This window comes from Lampetra fluviatilis, chromosome 55 (genome assembly GCF_964198595.1).
Source record: "Lampetra fluviatilis chromosome 55, kcLamFluv1.1, whole genome shotgun sequence".
In the NCBI taxonomy this organism is placed as follows: Eukaryota; Metazoa; Chordata; class Hyperoartia; order Petromyzontiformes; family Petromyzontidae; genus Lampetra; species Lampetra fluviatilis.
Genome location: NC_136329.1, coordinates 5933546 through 5947790, shown reverse-complemented (window position 1 = coordinate 5947790; position 14245 = coordinate 5933546). Strand labels below are relative to the sequence as shown.

Genomic DNA, 14245 nt, shown 5'->3' with positions numbered 1-14245 from the left:
TGTGGTGAGTCTGTGTGGTGAGTCTGTGTGGTGAGTCTGTGTGGTGAGTCTGTGTGGTGAGTCTGTGTGGTGAGTCTGTGTGGTGAGTCTGTGTCTCCCTCTCTCACCAACGCTGCTCAACTCCATCTCCCCGTCAGCTCTGTTCTGCTCGCCGTCCCAGCTCGCCCCCTCCCCACGCGTCCCCTCAACCCCCTCAACCCCCTCCTCCACCTCCTCCACCTCCTCCACCTCATCGCCCAGTTGTCCACGGACATCGTGAGCCCTCAGATCTTCAGCTCCCCCTCCTCCCCCTCCACCTGCGGGCAGGTCCGAGGTCGACAAAGCAGAGAACGGCAAAAATAAAATCTTGATGAAAGTTTTTTTTTTTTAAACAACGATTTCATTAGTGGTGATAGATTTTCACCCTTTCAACTGGTACAAAAACTGACACCTTTGTACAAGGCGTCATGTTTGCAATAACCACAACACAAGCAGTCGAAATGCAAACAAAAAGAAACACTGATGATGATAATGATATGCACTGTCCACTCACTCACCCACCCACTCACCCACCCACCCACTCACACACCCACTCACCCACCCACTCACCCACCCACTCACCCACCCACCCACCCACTCACTCACTCACCCACCCACCTACCCACTCACTCACCCGCTCACCCACCCACCCACTCGCTCACCCACTCACCCACCCACCCACCCACTCACCCACCCACCCACCCACCCACTCACCCACCCACTCACTCACTCACCCACCCACTCACTCACTCACCCACCCACCCACTCCCTCACCCACCCACCCAATCACTCACTCACTCACCCACCCACCCACTCACCCACCCATCTACTCACCCACTCACCCACCCACTCACCCACTCACCCACCCACTCACCCACCCACCCACCCACTCACCCACCCACCCACCCACCCACTCACCCACCCACCCACCCACTCACCCACCCACTCACCCACCCACCCACTCACCCACCCACCCACCCACCCACTCACCCACCCACCCACCCACTCACCCACCCACCCACCCACCCACCCACCCACCCACTCACCCACCCACCCACCCACCCACTCACTCACCCACCCACCCACCCACCCACTCACCCACCCACCCACCCACTCACCCACCCACCCACCCACTCACCCACCCACCCACTCACCCACCCACCCACTCACCCACCCACTCACCCACCCACCCACCCACTCACCCACCCACCCACCCACTCACCCACCCACCCACCCACCCACTCACCCACCCACCCACCCACTCACCCACCCACCCACCCACTCACCCACCCACCCACTCACCCACCCACCCACCCGCTCACCCACCCGCTCACCCACCCGCCCACCCACTCGCCCACTCGCCCACCCGCCCACCCGCTCACCCGCCCACTCACCCGCCCACTCACCCACCCACCCACTCACCCACCCACCCACTCACCCACCCACCCACCCACCCACCCACCCACCCACCCACCCACTCACCCACCCACTCACTCACCCACCCACCCACTCACCCACCCACCCACCCACTCACCCACCCACCCACTCACCCACCCACTCACCCACCCACCCACTCGCCCACTCACCCACCCACCCACCCGCCCACTCACCCGCCCACCCACCCACTCACCCGCCCACTCACCCGCCCACCCACTCACTCACCCACCCACCCGCTCACCCACCCACCCGCTCACCCACCCACCCGCTCACCCACCCAGCCCGCCCACCCACCCGCCCGCCCGCCCGCCCGCCCGCCCGCTCACCCACCCACCCACCCACTCACCCACCCACCCACTCACCCACCCACCCACCCACTCACCCACCCACCCACTCACTCACCCACCCACCCACTCACCCACCCACCCACCCACCCACTCACCCACCCACTCACCCACCCACCCACTCACCCACCCACCCACCCACCCACCCACCCACCCACCCACCCACTCACTCACTCACCCACCCACCCACTCACCCACCCACCCACCCACTCACTCACCCACCCACCCACCCACTCACCCACCCACCCACCCACCCACTCACCCACCCACCCGCCCACTCACCCACCCACCCGCCCACTCACCCACCCACCCGCCCACTCACCCACCCACCCGCTCACCCACCCACCCACCCACCATGAGACTCACCTCGTACCCGCCGCCCATCGCGGCTGCCACCTGCCCTGAGGCAGCGCTCCCCGTGCCCCGTGGGGTCAGTACCAGCCTCCATGTCCTGCGGGCAGTCCCAACGTCATCACCATCACTCACCCACCTCACCCACCCACCCAGCCAGCCACTCACTCACTCACTCACCCACTCACCCACCTCACCCACCCAGCCAGCCACTCACTCACCCACTCACTCACTCACCCACTCACTCACCCACTCAACCACTCACTCACTCACCCACCTCACCCACCCACCCAGCCAGCCACTCACTCACTCACTCACCCACTCACTCACTCACCCACTCACTCACTCACCCACCTCACCCACTCACCCACCCAGCTACTCACCCACCCAGCTACTCACTCACTCAGCCAGCCACTCACTCACTCAGCCACTCACTCACTCACTCACCCACCTCACCCACTCACCCAGCCAGCCACTCACTCACTTGACCACTCACCCACTCACTCACTCACTCAGCCACTCACCCACTCACTCAGCCACTCACTCACCCAGCCACTCACTCACCCACTCAACCACTCACTCACTCAGCCACTCACTCACTTGACCACTCACTCAGCCACTCACTCACTCAGCCACTCACTCGTCCACCCAGCCACTCACTCACTTGACCACTCACTCAGCCACTCATCCACTCACTCACTCACCCAGCCACTCACTCACTCAGCCACTCACCCACTCACCCAGCCAGCCAGCCACTCACTCACTCACTCAGCCACTCACTCACTCACTCACCCACCCACTCACCCAGCCACTCACTCACTCACCCACTCACTCAGCCACCCACTCACTCACCCACTCGCTCACTCACCCACCTCACCCAACCAGCCACCCAGCCACTCACTCACCCACTCAGCCACTCACTCACTCACTCAGCCAGCCAGCCACTCACTCACTCACTCAGCCACTCACTCACTCACTCACCCACCCACTCACCCAGCCACTCACTCACTCACCCACTCACTCAGCCACTCACTCACTCACTCGACCACCCAGCTACTCACTCACTCAGCCACTCACTCACCCACTCACTCACTCACCCACTCACTCACTTGGCCACTCACCCACTCACTCACCCACCCACTCACTTACTCACCCATCCACTCACCCACTCAGCCACTCGCTAACCCAACCACTCACTCACTGGCCCACTCACTCACTCACTTGACCACTCAGCCACTCACTCACCCACCCAGCCACTCACTCACCCAGCCACTCACCCACTCACTCACCCACTCAGCCACTCACTCACTCAGCCACTCGCTCACCCATCCACTCACCCACTCAGCTACTCACTCACCCACCCATCCACTCACACACTTGACCACTCACCCAATCACTCACCCACCCAGCCACTCACTCACTCGCCCACTCACTCACTCGCCCACTCACCCAATCACTCACCAACCCATTGACTCACTCACTCATCCACTCATTCACCCAATCGCACACATTCACCACCACCATCACCACCATCATCACCACCACCATCACCACCATCACATTCACCATCACCACCATCACATTCACCATCACCACCATCATCACCACCATCATCACCACCATCACCACCATCACATTCACCCTCACCACCATCACCACCACCATCACCACCACCACACATTCACAATCACCACCACCACCAATCACCACCACCACCATCACCACCACCATCACCACCACCACACATTCACCATCACCACCACCACCACCACCACACATTCACCCTCACCACCACCATCACCACCACCATCACCACCACCATCACCACCACCATCACCACCATCACCACCACCACCACCACCACCATCATCACCACCATCACCACCACCACCATCATCACCACCACCATCACCACCATCATCACCACCACCATCATCACCACCATCACCACCATCACCACCATCACCACCACCATCATCACCACCATCATCACCACCACCATCACCACCACCATCACCACCAACATCATCACCACCATCATCACCACCATCACCACCACCATCACCACCACCACCATCACCACCACCATCACCACCATCATCACCACCATCACCACCACCATCACCACCACCATCACCACCACCATCACCACCACCATCATCACCACCATCACCACCATCATCACCACCATCACCACCACCACCATCACCACCACCATCACCACCATCATCACCACCATCACCACCACCATCACCACCACCATCACCACCACCATCATCACCACCATCATCACCACCACCATCACCACCACCATCACCACCAACATCATCACCACCATCATCACCACCATCACCACCACCATCACCACCACCACCATCACCACCACCATCACCACCATCATCACCACCATCACCACCACCATCACCACCACCATCACCACCACCATCACCACCACCATCATCACCACCATCACCACCATCATCACCACCATCACCACCACCACCATCACCACCACCATCACCACCATCATCACCACCATCACCACCACCATCACCACCACCATCACCACCACCATCATCACCACCATCATCACCACCATCACCACCACCACCATCACCACCATCATCACCACCATCATCACCACCATCACCAACACCACCATCACCACCATCATCACCACCATCACCACCACCATCACCACCACCATCACCACCACCATCACCACCACCATCATCACCATCACATTCACCATCACCATCATATTCACCATCACCACCACCACACATTCGCCATCACCACCATCACATTCACCATCACCATCATATTCACCATCACCACCACCATCACCACCACCACACATTCGCCATCACCACCATCACATTCACCATCACCACCACCATCATCACCATCACCATCACATTCACCATCACCATCATATTCACCATCACCACCACCATCACCACCACCACACATTCGCCATCACCACCACCATCACCACCATCACCATCACATTCACCATCACCATCACATTCACCACCATCACATTCACCACCATCACCATCACATTCACCATCACCATCACATTCACCACCATCATATTCACCATCACATTCACCACCATCACCATCACATTCACCACCACATTCACCATCATCATCACCATCACCATCACATTCACCACCATCACATTCACCACCATCACTATCACATTCACCACCATCACATTCACCATCACCATCACCACCATCATCACATTCACCATCACCATCACATTCACCATCACCACCACCACCATCACCATCACATTCACCATCACCATCACCACCACCACCATCACCATCACATTCACCATCACCATCACCACCACCACCATCACCATCACATTCACCATCACCATCACATTCACCACTGTCACTAAATCTCACCTCGTCTGCGCTGTCATCAATTCGTGTAAACTCAAACGCTTCGTAATAATTATCACGATCGATTCAAAATTATCATTTTAGTTTTTCATTGTGCGCGATAGGGAATCTCGTTTTTTTTCAAATAAAAAAATAAAACGGACAGGCTGTGTTGGGACGCGACGCTTTAATCGATTTAAAACGAATTAATTGTTGGGCGTTTCAATAAAAAAACATTCACTGATGCAGACCAAGACTCTCACACACACAGACGACAAGATGCAGGCCAAGACAAAGACTCACACACACAGAGACACGAGACAAAGACTCACACACACAGAGACACGAGATGCAGACCAAGACAAAGACTCACACACACAGAGACACGAGATGCAGACCAAGAAGCAGACTCACACAGAGACACGAGATGCAGACCAAGACAAAGACTCACACACACACAGAGACACGAGATGCAGACCAAGACGCAGACTCACACAGAGACACGAGATGCAGGCCAAGACGGAGACTCACACACACAGAGACAACGAGATGCAGACCAAGACAAAGACACACACACACAGAGACACGAGATGCAGGCCAAGACAAAGACACACACACACACAGAGACACGAGATGCAGACAAAGACTCACTCACACAGAGACACGAGATGCAGACCAAAACAAAGACTCACACACACAGAGACACGAGATGCAGACCAAGACGCAGACTCACACACACACAGAGACACGAGATGCAGACCAAGACAAAGACTCACTCACACAGAGACACGAGATGCAGACCAAGACAAAGACTCACTCACACAGAGACACGAGATGCAGACCAAGACGCAGACTCACACAGAGACACGAGATGCAGACCAAGACAAAGACTCACACACAGAGACACGAGATGCAGACCAAGACAAAGACTCACTCACACAGAGACACGAGATGCAGGTCAAGACAAAGACTGACTCACACAGACACGAGATGCAGACCAAGACCAAGACTCTCACACACACAGACGACAAGATGCAGGCCAAGACAAAGACACACACACACAGAGACACGAGATGCAGGCCAAGACAAAGACTCACACACAGAGACACGAGATGCAGACCAAGACAAAGACTCACACACAGAGACACGAGATGCAGACCAAGACAAAGACTCACTCACACAGAGACACGAGATGCAGACCAAGACAAAGACTCACACACACAGAGACACGAGATGCAGACCAAGACAAAGACTCACTCAAACAGAGACACGAGATGCAGACAAAGACAAAGACTCACACACAGAGACACGAGATGCAGACCAAGACAAAGACTCACACACACAGAGACACGAGATGCAGACCAAGACAAAGACACACACACAGAGACACGAGATGCAGACAAAGACACAGACTCACACACACAGAGACACGAGATGCAGACCAAGACAAAGACTCACACACACAGAGACAACGAGATGCAGACCAAGACAAAGACTCACACACACAGAGACACGAGATGCAGACCAAGACAGACTCACACACACAGAGACACGAGATGCAGACCAAGACACAGACTCACACACACAGAGACACGAGATGCAGACCAAGACGAAGACTCACACACAGAGACACGAGATGCAGACCAAGACACAGACTCACACACAGAGACACGAGATGCAGACCAAGACAAAGACTCACACACACAGAGACACGAGATGCAGACCAAGACATAGACTCACACACACACACAGAGACACGAGATGCAGACCAAGACGTAGACTCACACACACAGAGACACGAGATGCAGACCAAGACAAAGACTCACACACACAGAGACACGAGATGCAGACCAAGACAAAGACTCACACACACAGAGACACGAGATGCAGACCAAGACAAAAACTCACACACAGAGACACGAGATGCAGACCAAGACAAAGACTCACACACACAGAGACACGAGATGCAGACCAAGACGAAGACTCACACACACAGAGACACGAGATGCAGACCAAGACCAAGACGAAGACTCACACACAGAGACACGAGATGCAGACCAAGACACAGACTCACACACACACAGAGACACGAGATGCAGACCAAGACAAAGACTCACACACAGAGACACGAGATGCAGACCAAGACGAAGACTCACACACACAGAGACACGAGATGCAGACCAAGACGAAGACTCACACACAGAGACACGAGATGCAGACCAAGACACAGACTCACACACACAGAGACACGAGATGCAGACCAAGACAAAGACTCACACACAGAGACACGAGATGCAGACCAAGACGAAGACTCACACACACAGAGACACGAGATGCAGACCAAGACGAAGACTCACTCACACAGAGACACGAGATGCAGACCAAGACAAAGACTCACTCACACAGAGACACGAGATGCAGACCAGGACAAAGACTCACACACACAGAGACACGAGATACAGACCAAGACAGACTCACACACACAGAGACACGAGATGCAGACCAAGACAAAGACACACACAGAGACACGAGATGCAGACCAAGACAAAGACTCACACACACAGAGACACGAGATGCAGACCAAGACAAAGACTCACACACACAGAGACACGAGATGCAGACCAAGACGAAGACTCACACACACAGAGACACGAGATGCAGACCAAGACCAAGACGAAGACTCACACACAGAGACACGAGATGCAGACCAAGACACAGACTCACACACACACAGAGACACGAGATGCAGACCAAGACAAAGACTCACACACAGAGACACGAGATGCAGACCAAGACGAAGACTCACACACACAGAGACACGAGATGCAGACCAAGACGAAGACTCACACACAGAGACACGAGATGCAGACCAAGACACAGACTCACACACACAGAGACACGAGATGCAGACCAAGACAAAGACTCACACACAGAGACACGAGATGCAGACCAAGACGAAGACTCACACACACAGAGACACGAGATGCAGACCAAGACGAAGACTCACTCACACAGAGACACGAGATGCAGACCAAGACAAAGACTCACTCACACAGAGACACGAGATGCAGACCAAGACAAAGACTCACACACACAGAGACACGAGATACAGACCAAGACAGACTCACACACACAGAGACACGAGATGCAGACCAAGACAAAGACACACACAGAGACACGAGATGCAGACCAAGACAAAGACACACACAGAGACACGAGATGCAGACCAAGACAAAGACTCACACACACAGAGACACGAGATGCAGACCAAGACAAAGACTCACACACACAGAGACACGAGATGCAGACCAAGACACAGACTCACACACACAGAGACACGAGATGCAGACCAAGACAAAGACTCACTCACACAGAGACACGAGATGCAGACCAAGACGTAGACTCACACACACAGAGACACGAGATACAGGCCAAGACAAAGACTCACTCACACAGAGACACGAGATGCAGACCAAGACAAAGACTCACACACACAGAGACACGAGATGCAGACCAAGACACAGACTCACACACACAGAGACACGAGATGCAGACCAAGACAAAGACACACACACAGAGACACGAGATGCAGACCAAGACAAAGACTCACACACACAGAGACACGAGATGCAGACCAAGACAAAGACTCACACACACAGAGAGACACGAGATGCAGACCAAGACAAAGACTCACTCACACAGAGACACGAGATGCAGACCAAGACAGACTCACACACACAGAGACACGAGATGCAGACCAAGACAAAGACTCACACACACAGAGACACGAGATGCAGACCAAGACAAAGATTCACACACACAGAGACACGAGATGCAGACCAAGACAAAGACTCACACACACAGAGACACGAGATGCAGACCAAGACAAAGACTCACACACACAGAGACACGAGATGCAGACAAAGACAAAGACTCACACACAGAGACACGAGATGCAGACAAAGACAAAGACTCACTCACACAGAGACACGAGATGCAGGCCAAGACAAAGACTCACTCACACAGAGACACGAGATGCAGACCAAGACAAAGACTCACACAGAGAGACACGAGATGCAGACCAAGACAAAGACTCACACACACAGAGACACGAGATGCAGACCAAGACAAAGACTCACTCACACAGAGACACGAGATGAAGGCCAAGACAAAGACTCACACACAGAGACACGAGATGCAGATCAAGACAGACTCACACACAGAGACAACGAGATGCAGACCAAGACAAAAACTCACACACACAGAGACACGAGATGCAGACCAAGACGTAGACTCACACACACAGAGACACTAGATGCAGGCCAAGACAAAGACTCACACACACAGAGACACGAGATGCAGACCAAGACAAAGACTCACACACACAGAGACACGAGATGCAGACCAAGACAAAGACTCAATCACACAGAGACACGAGATGCAGACCAAGACAAAGACTCACACACACAGAGACACGAGATGCAGACCAAGACACAGACTCAGTCACACAGAGACACGAGATGCAGGCCAAGACAAAGACTCACACACACAGAGACAACGAGATGCAGACCAAGACAAAGACTCACACACACAGAGACACGAGATGCAGACCAAGACAAAGATTCACACACACAGAGACACGAGATGCAGACCAAGACGATGACTCTCACTCTGACTCTCCTTCTCTCTGAGTTATGTGTGTCTGTGTGAGTTATCTCTGTATGTGTTATTCACTAACTCACCCACCTCCACTCATCCACTAACTCACCCACTCATCCACTAACTCACCCACCCATTCCCATTCACTAACTCAGCTACCCACTCATTCACTAACTCACTCAACTATTCACTCACCCACCCACTCACCCATCCACTCATCAACTCACCCATTCAATCACCCACTCACCCATTCACTCGCCCACCCACTCACTCACCCACTCACTCGCCAACTCACCCACTCACTCACTCACCCACCCACCCACTCACCCACTCACCCACCCACCCACCCACTCACTCACTCACTCACCCACCCACCCACCCACTCACTCACCCACCCACCCACTCACCCACCCACTCACTCACCCACTCACTCACCCACTCACCCACTCACTCACCCACTCACCCACTCACTCACCCACCCACCCACTCACCCACTCACTCACCCACCCACCCACCCACTCACCCACTCACTCACTCACTCACCCACTCACCCACCCACTCACTCACCCACTCACCCACGCACCCACCCACCCACTAACCCACCCACTCACTCACCCACTCACCCACCCACCCACCCGCCCACTCGCCCACTCGCCCACCCACTCACTCACCAACCCACTCACCCACCTACTCACCCACCCAACCCACCCAACCCACCTACTCACTCACCCACCCACCCACCCACTCACTCACCCACCCACCCACCCACTCACTCACCCACCCACCCACCCACTCACTCACCCACCCACCCACTCACCCACCCACCCACTCACCCACTCAATCACCCACCCACCCACCCATTCACCCACTCACTCACCCACTCACCCACTCACCCACCCACTCACTCACCCACTCACCCACGCACTCACCCACGCACTCACCCACCCACTCACCCACGCACTCACCCACCCACTCACCCACTCACCCACCCACTCACCCACCCACTCACCCACCCACCCGCCCACTCGCCCACTCGCCCACCCACTCACTCACCCACTCACCCACCCACCCACCCACTCACCCACCCACTCGCCCACTCGCCCACCCACCCACTCACCCACCCACCCACCCACTCACTCACCCACTCACCCCCCTCATTAATATTCATGAGCGGGTGACGTCACTCCATATCCAACAGCCCCCCTCATTAATATTCATGAGCGGGTGACGTCACTCCACATCCAACAGCCCCCCTCATTAATATTCATGAGCGGGTGACGTCACTCCATATCCAACAGCCCCCCTCATTAATATTCATGAGCGGGTGACGTCACTCCACATCCAACAGCCCCCCTCATTAATAATCATCAGCAGGTGACGTCACTCACAACCCTCACGACGAAGGCAGAAACCCTCACGTCACGTGATCTCCGTGACGCTGACGAGACATCGGAGTAAAGAGGACGTCACGATGACGTCATATGCAGCAGTGACGTCACCCGCTCATGAATATTAATGAGGGGGGCTGTTGGATATGGAGTGACGTCACCCGCTCATGAATATTAATGAGGGGGGCTGTTGGATGTGGAGTGACGTCACCCGCTCATGAATATTAATGAGGGGGGCTGTTGGATATGGAGTGACGTCACCCGCTCATGAATATTAATGAGGGGGGCTGTTGGATATGGAGTGACGTCACCCGCTCATGAATATTAATGAGGGGGGCTGTTGGATGTGGAGTGACGTCACCCGCTCATGAATATTAATGAGGGGGGCTGTTGGATGTGGAGTGACGTCACCCGCTCATGAATATTAATGAGGGGACTGTTGGATGTGGAGTGACGTCACCTGCTCATGAATATTAATGAGGGGACTGTTGGATGTGGAGTGACGTCACCCGCTCATGAATATTAATGAGGGGGGCTGTTGGATGTGGAGTGACGTCACCCGCTCATGAATATTCATGAGGGGACTGTTGGATGTGGAGTGACGTCACCCGCTCATGAATATTCATGAGGGGGGCTGTTGGATGTGGAGTGACGTCACCCGCTCATGAATATTCATGAGGGGACTGTTGGATGTGGAGTGACGTCACCTGCTCATGAATATTAATGAGGGAGGCTGTTGGATGTGGAGTGACGTCACCTGCTCATGAATATTAATGAGGGGGAGTGTTGGATGTGGAGTGACGTCACCCGCTCATGAATATTAATGAGGGGACTGTTGGATGTGGAGTGACGTCACCCGCTCATGAATATTAATGAGGGGACTGTTGGATGTGGAGTGACGTCACCTGCTCATGAATATTAATGAGGGGGACTGTTGGATGTGGAGTGACGTCACCTGCTCATGAATATTCATGAGGGGGGCTGTTGGATGTGGAGTGACGTCACCTGCTCATGAATATTCATGAGGGGACTGTTGGATGTGGAGTGACGTCACCCGCTCATGATTATTAATGCGTTATTTTTGTTTTATTTTGTCTTTCTCCGTGGACTTTATGAGACCTCCTTTGCCAGTAGCAAGGTGTAGCAAGAGGTGTTTAGCTCAAGTTAAAGTGCATTTATTAGGTGTAGCCCTGTGAGCCATTCGGCTCTTGAATCGGGTGCAACCGCAACAAACAAAAAACAAAAACATGAACAAGAAAACATCTTAAAGTTAAATTTCGATGTAAAGCTTCTTTCGTGACTGCAGGGATTCATCTTCTTGGTTCTTTCGGTAAAGTCACGTAGAAGGGAAATAATAAAATAATAAAAATAAAACATAATAAAATTTCTATTTAAAGCTTTCGTGACTGCAGGGATTCATCTTCTTGGTTCTTTCGGTAAAGTCATCACGTAGAAGGGAAATAATAAAATAATTAAAATAAAACATAATAAAATACAATTCTCACGACGTTTCGGCCACAACGCAAGCAGCCGTCCTCAGGTGAAGAACAGGTCTGTCGAGAAGACAGCGTCTGAATGACACCCCCCAGGCTTGGAGTAGTACTAATCGCATATCTGCATTTCCCATAAATATGCTAAATTCCTCCTGATATGCAAATTATTTTTGTCAAGGCGCTCTTCCCCCTCCAACCCAGCTTAAATAGACGCTCCAAGCCTGGTGGTGTTTCATTCAGACGCTGTCTTCTCGACAGACCTGTTCTTCACCTGAGGACGGCTGCTTGCGTTGTGGCCGAAACGTCGTGAGAATTGTATTTTATTATGCTTTTTATTATTTTATTATTTCCCGTCTACGTGACTCTACCGAAAGAACCAAGAAAATAGGTGAAATCTCGACTTCAAGCTTTCGCGACTGCAGCGATTCGTATCCGTTGGGGCTTTTTCCGTAGAGCCACGACGGTAGGTTCAAGGAAAAGAAAAAGCGACGACGTTTCGATCGCAACACAAGCGTCCGTCTGATGACCATCGACCACTCTCTCGCCTGAAGACGGTGGCTGGCGTTGTGATCGTCTGATGGCCATCTTAACTCTCTCGCCTGCTGTTAAACCGGAGCCGGTCATGAGCACACTGCCCAGGTATGGGAAACTCTCCACTCTCTCCACAACTGCCCTAACTCAATTGCGAGTTGTGGGGGTGGAGTGTCCGATGGTACAAAATACCCAGGCAGGTGCTTAGTTTTGGTGGGGCTGATGGTAAGGCCCCACCTCTTAGTTGCACGCTCCAGTCTCAGCAGCAGCGTCTCCAACTCCTCCTCCGAATGAGCAGCTATTACCAAATCATCGGCATACATAACGTGGTTGACCAATAGGGAGCCATCCCTTGACCGCACCCGGGCATCGATCAGCCTCCCATTGTATCTGTGTAATGGGTTCCGGAGACACTTGTAGAGGTAACTTGTTTATTACAACCCAACACTCTCCAACAGTCCAACTCTCCAACAGTCCAACTCTCCAACAGTCCAACTCTCCAACAGTCCAACTCTCCAACAGTCCAACTCTCCAACAGTCCAACTCTCCAACAGTCCAACTCTCCAACAGTCCAACTCTCCAACAGTCCAACTCTCCAACAGTCCAACTCTCCAACAGTCCAA

At 53.8% G+C, this 14245-nt stretch overlaps 1 long non-coding RNA gene across 1 annotated transcript; it reads right to left on the bottom strand.

Annotated features, from left to right (window-relative positions):
- Positions 1-235: 235 nt before the first annotated feature.
- Positions 236-5867, bottom strand: LOC144949885 (uncharacterized). The gene is made up of 3 exons (XR_013640317.1): positions 5576-5867; positions 2166-2250; positions 236-296 (listed from the first exon to the last, which is right to left on the bottom strand). It is a non-coding gene; the product is annotated as an uncharacterized LOC144949885 (long non-coding RNA).
- Positions 5868-14245: the final 8378 nt, after the last annotated feature.